The sequence below is a fragment of the Equus asinus genome, chromosome 7 (assembly GCF_041296235.1).
Source record: "Equus asinus isolate D_3611 breed Donkey chromosome 7, EquAss-T2T_v2, whole genome shotgun sequence".
Lineage (NCBI taxonomy): Eukaryota > Metazoa > Chordata > Mammalia > Perissodactyla > Equidae > Equus > Equus asinus.
Genome location: NC_091796.1, coordinates 70,733,084 through 70,739,316, shown reverse-complemented (window position 1 = coordinate 70,739,316; position 6,233 = coordinate 70,733,084). Strand labels below are relative to the sequence as shown.

The window sequence follows — 6,233 nt, the reverse complement described above, 5'->3', positions numbered from 1 at the left end:
CATCTATTCTATAAGATTTAATTGCTACCTTTAAAAAGGAAAATAATAATTAGTTACAGAAGTGCAGAGGGTCACTAAATCTCATATACTTTATGGACTAAGAGTATGTTGAACAGATGAAGATTCTGATTTTCATCTATGATGAAGTCCATGAATCTTGTTTCCAGGATATTGGTGTAGTTTCAGTAATCAGGGTTTCGTAATGCTGCCATCAACATGATTTGTATCATCGAACCCATTAGGGAATGATTGTCACTTTTGAAGAGTTTCGGTCTGAAAGCAGAATACTTTCAGAGAATACTCCCTCTGAACTGTTGTTAAAGCAGAACTTTGAGAGTCAGAAGCGGGCTGGAGTTATCTTCAAACACCTCTTCTAGCTGCAATTATGTTCTGTACCTTTCTCTGTCCTTACTTAAATGACAGAGCATTGTTCTTACATTTTTATATGTAGTTACTATAGTGTTTTCGGCAGCTGGTTTTCATTTTAGTTAAAATTAGTCACACTGTTTTCTGGCCTTGGAATTTGTAAGAGTTTTGGATGGAGACACTGTTCTTGGAAGCTGAGGCCTGTGTAATTTTGTTAGTGTTTTTGGCCTCCTGAATTCACTGCTGTGGTTCTCAACAGATGAAGGGTATGTGTAATTTCTTTGTTGTATCAGGCAACACTCTCTCCTGGGTGACTTTTAATAAATCAGTTTTATTTACTTTCTGAATGCAAGAGAATTGCATAGGACTCCCGGGAAGAAGGTGGGGTTATGACGAGTGCTCTTGGATTGTTTATCACTGTAAGATCCCCCCAAATACCTCTAATTGTGTGTTGATATAACATATAAGATATAATTTAGGTTTATGAGCACTTGTAGGATGATTCTGGCGTATGTGTTTGAGTGTTAGGGCTTGGATTACCTATTTAAGAAATTCTCATTTATATCATAATTTATCTTTCAGATAAATCAACTAGGAATCAATTTTCCACCATTGGAATTTCCAGTCACACCAATGTACCTTTGTATTTCAATGTTGGTTTAATTTCTTGTACTTGCTCAAATTCTATTAGTAAGGTTTGCAATTCAACCTGTAGAGTTAGTTGGAAAATACTTAATATTGATGTTATGGCTGATTTGTTTTCCCATCTAAAAATTCCAGTGAATCCGTTCATTTGTAAGACATTTGCTGAGTGTCTGCAGTGTGCCCACCCCCGTGCTAAAGGCTGGGATGTCCTGGGAATGCAGAGAGGGACAACAGTCTCTTCTCTCAGGAGCTCACAGTCAAGAGGGTGTCAGGTGAGTAGACGAATAGTCCAATTCAATTTGCTAAGGGCTGTCCTGGAGACTGTGTTCACAGCATACTCCCTGTAACAGCTGCTTCCTTCTTGCCAGAGAAAATCAGGGATGGTCTTTCTGGTCTTTCTCCAACTGTAGCCTCTCCTGAAAACTAGTGAAGACTCCAGGAGTCAGAACACAGAGGGATGTAAGCTTCCAGTGGGATCTCGAAACAAAACAAAAAGATTTTGCTCACGAGGTGGTGCTGCTGCTCTGTAGCAAGAACTGGCCGTCGCTCTTAGAGGCTGCTGGGGGTCTCCTATAATCTTTTAGCTTGTGCTGAAAAGCTGAGTTCTTCGGCTTTACCCTCCTCGGCCTTCTAGAGCTTTTAATTCTGGGGTGCGTTTACTTTCTGAATGAAAAGACCTCCTTCCTGTCTGAAGCGTTACTCATCTCCCATCTGACGAGGGAAGGCTTTTGCTTTCACTAAAAGTTATCACAGCTTTCCTAGGAGTGTTCTTGAGAAAATATAGTATTTACTATCCAAATGCACTGGATTTTTGTTTTGTTTTGTGATTTTGGTTAGCCTGACAAACTTTTGGAATGGCCTTAGCTGTTGAACTTTTCTGGAAGGGTGGAACGGCGGGGGAGGGGGAGGCCCCAAAGCACCGAATTGCGTTAGAGCCTTTTACAATTGCTGCAGTATTTCTGGTAAGAAAAGTTATTAGGTGTTTATGGATGTTTCAAAAGACCAAGGGAAAAAAAGCAGATTCCATGGTAAAATATCCACTTGGGGACTCTTAACACTCACAACAGAACCTAAGTTGGGAACGCTCAGGGGTGTGATCGGTGTAAAGCAGCAGTTGTTTCTAACATGGGGGCATTAGCTGCCTGTCGTCCAGGAGAAAGGGGCTGCCAAAGGGGCATTCCCAGAGGAGGACGGGTTGGCTTGGCCAGGTGGATCAGGAATACAGGTTTCTGTCCCACTGAGTCACACCCAACTTTTTCCCAAACAGGCAAAACCCAGCTCAGTTAATGGAGGACTCTCTCCTCATCGGCCTCCTCCAGGAAGTGGTGGGAAGCATGCTTATAGGAAGAGGTAAAAAATCAGAGTTGCACGAGGGCCACGAGAGGAAGGGTTCTAGGCTAATAATTTTGGGTTGCTGTTTTAGAATAAAATGATGTTTCCCCCGTCAGAGGTTTCTTTGACTCGGTTTTCGCAGGGCAGATGAGGGAGTGGCCTTAACCTGTCCACTCTCTCTTGGGATCCACCCAGGCCACATCTGCTGTTCAGAGTCTAGCACTTGGTCATGGGTTCCTTTAGTATTCAAGTTTTGGAATATTCTGGGGAGAAATTCTATAAGGTATGTTTAAAAGGTAATGAAAATTTTATCAGATATTCTTTTCAAAATATTGTTTTGCATAAGTGGTATGAATAAGGAAACCCAATTTTCATATCCTTTATCCTCTTGAGAACAAAGATGGTAAAAACAGAGTGTACTGCCACATAACGTCTCATGATCCTCTTTGTTCCTAAATCCACTGTATGTAATTTTAAATATATATATATTATGGTATATTATATAATGTACACGTAATGTATACATATTATATGAGACAATTATATAATACATTGTGCATGTGTGATGTATGCAACATTAATATATGTATAATGCATACTTTAATTATGCATTAATGTATGCAGCTGTTTTTTATTGTATATTGTGAGCCACAGCAAGCAATAAAAACACTACCACTTAGAAAAACTATGGGTTATATAAATCAGTAATTATATATTCTAAAGTTCAAATCAAATTAAATATTAATTTGGCACCTACTCTATGTAAAACTCTTTCCTAGTCACTATTTGAGAGACCCATATGTTCAGGACAAAATTATGAAAAATTAAATGAATCAGCCAATACCCAACTTATAAATGAATTGTGTTCTAAAAGTTTCTTTTAAATCTTTATTTGTAATTCAGAACACATTCCTATTAACAGGATCATATACAGCAATTACTTTCTCTGAGTCCCCAACAAAAGTTCAATTAAACCATGATGACTTTTATAATGACTCCAATCTGATTTCCGTGGCCTGGAGCGAAGGAGCCACGTGGTATAGAGATGACAAGGAAGTAGAGTTTTTCTGCTTTTATGAGGCAGAGTCAACTCTAGGCAAAATATTTTAAAATAAGGAAAATTTATATTTAGCCAATGCCAACTGCCATTTCTCCACCTTTCTCCCAAGGATCTAGGACCCCCATGCTATCCAAATGCTTCCCACCTTGTGGCTCCCCACTCAAGTCTAACACACTCCTAATATGCTCCATGTTCTGGAGTTACCCACCCCATCCACTGCATCTGGAATCACCCACTACATCCACTACACAGTGATTTGGGAAATACGGTCTTTGTACCACCCGCATCAGAATCAGCAGGGGTCCCACTCTGGACCTACTATGAATCAGAATATCCAAAGATGGGGACTGGGAATCGAACTGGATTTATAACAAACTCCTTGAATCACAGTTAGATTGGGCACCTCTGAAATGAAATCTCTCAGCCTTAAAAAAGGAGATTCTGCCATTTGCAATAATACAGGTGAATCTGGGGTGGGGAAGTGGGGAAGTGTTAGGAGATGTTGGTCAGAGGGTACAGAGTTGCAGCTATGTCAGATGAATAAGTCTAGAGATCGAATGTACAGCATGATGACTACAGTTAATAACACTGCACTAAAACCAGAAATTTGCTCAGACAGTAGATTTCAGGTACTTTCACCACACACAGAAAAGATGGAAATTATATGAGGCGATCTATATGTAAATTAGCTTGACTGTGGTAATCATTTTAATATATATATGTATATCAAAACATCACGTTGTACACTTTAAATATATCCAGTTTTCCCTATAAAGAAAGAAAGAACAATCATGAGGGGAAAAAAAGAAGAGCTGATAGTGTCAAGCAGTGTTTCTCCAGCTTTGGTGGGCATCAGCATGCCATGGTGGGCTGGGTAAAGCACAGATCATGGGCCTCACCCAGAGTTTCTCATTCAGTAGGTCTGGGGTGGGCTCCAGGATTTCCATTTCTAACAAGTTCCCAGGTGGCCTTCATGCTGCTGGTTTGAGGACCACACTTTGAGAACCATTGACTTATTATCTAAACTCTGTGGAATCCAGAGATACTTGCATTTTTAAAAGAGGATGCTTACTAACCCAAATGGATCTCAAGCAGTGGAGCGTTAGAAAATGAAAATGGGAAGGAGCAGAGGGTTTAGGACTGTCGGGTAGAGGCTGAGATATGTGTGTGTGTGTGTGTGTTGGGAGCGAGTTGGCATCTTGAGATCTAACAAAGAATCTGACTGGATTTTTTCCCCCTTAAATCAGTCCCTGTTTTTCACAGCTTCTTCTCTCTAATTTCTTGGAATCTAACCCTGGATCTTTCCCTAGCAGTCCCAACAGCAGTGATAATAAGAGGATTAGCCGGCTGAGCATAGGGGGTGCATGGAAGCTAGCCTCTTCTGGAAAGGTTCATTTCTGGGAATTGTCTAGTGTGCTCCATTTACTTAAATTTGCCAACATTAGAATTTTACTTTGGCCACCAGAGGGCTCTCCTAACATTCTATAGACAGGTACCGCCGCGGTGGAAGAGAGAAATAGACTGAATTGTTTGACAAAATTTGGCATTAGGGAGTTTCTACACTACTTTAATTATGGAGTTTTCCCTGAAATTGTAATGAGATTTAAAAATTACTAGTTGGTAAATAGAAGAGACAATGATAGATAAGAACAGTAAGTAAATGGTGGCTTGGATGTTTGAGCCTTTACTATGGATGTTGACAAATGGAATATGTAGTGTAGTAATTGCCAGATGTGTGGGGTAGGGATGTGAGAATTCATGAGGCTGGTTTGTTTTAAATTTATTTTTGTTTTTTACAGATTTCTTTTTTCTTCTTCTTCTCCCCAAGCCCCTCTGGTACCTAGTTGTATATTCTATTTGTAGGTCCTTCTGGCTCTGCTATGTGGGACGCCGCCTCAGCATGGCATGATGAGTGGATCCAAACCAGTGAAACCCTGGGTGGCCGAAGTGGAGCGCACAACCTTAACCACTTGGCCACGGGCCGGCCCAAATGTGTGAGATTTTTAAAGAGACTAACTGTTCCAACCTCAGGGGTCTTTTTGTTTTGTTTTGCTTTCTAGACCAAGAAGCTCTCATTCAGAGTGGATATTTCATAGGTAAGATGTTTCTTCTGTTGTGGGTGGGGATGTGAAGTGCAAGTCCCAAATGTCTCTACACACTGGTTCTGTAGATCAACCTTTTATTAATCTCAACAAAGTGAGGGAGCTTTCAAGGCAAATCAACTTGTTTAAATAGACAATAATATCGTTTCAGATTAGTTATTTGTGGGATTTTAGAGACACAATGAACGCCACATTGAGAAAAGATGGCATATTTCCTAGCCATTCCAAAGAGACTTGTTACTAAAAAATGCAGTAAAATGGTTTGGTTTAGTAAAGAGTTTCATGGGTGTGTGACCTGTGCAGTCGCAGGGGCCCTGCAGTTAGAAGGACCCCACACTTGGTTTAATGCTCTTCTGTTGTCATCTTGAAATCTTAATAATTTTTGAACAAGAGCCCCTCATTTTCACTTTGCACTGGACCCTGAAAATTACGTAGCTGATCCTGAATGGAATAGATGATTGTCCTCCATCTTCTTGCTCGGCTTTTCTTTTAGAAAAGTCGTTCTTGTCCTTGGTTGCACTTTAGAATCACCCGGGGAGTTTGTGAAAGTCCCAGTCCCCAGGCTGTCCTGATTACATCACAGTCTTCACAGGTGGATTCCAGGCACTGGGATTTAAACAAATTCCTTAGATGATTGCAATGTGCAGCCCAGGTTGAGAACCACTGTAAGTTTGGAGCCTAATGTCCAGAACCTTCCTTCCCTACCAATCTCCGGCCCCCCCCCCCCC

General features: G+C 40.6%; 1 long non-coding RNA gene across 1 annotated transcript; it reads left to right on the top strand.

The window, feature by feature from the left end:
• The first annotated feature begins 319 nt into the window (after positions 1-319).
• On the top strand, positions 320-5,450 carry LOC123286855 (uncharacterized). The gene is made up of 4 exons (XR_011504877.1): positions 320-632; positions 1,147-1,283; positions 2,279-2,361; positions 5,267-5,450. It is a non-coding gene; the product is annotated as an uncharacterized lncRNA (long non-coding RNA).
• The last annotated feature ends 783 nt before the right edge of the window (positions 5,451-6,233 follow it).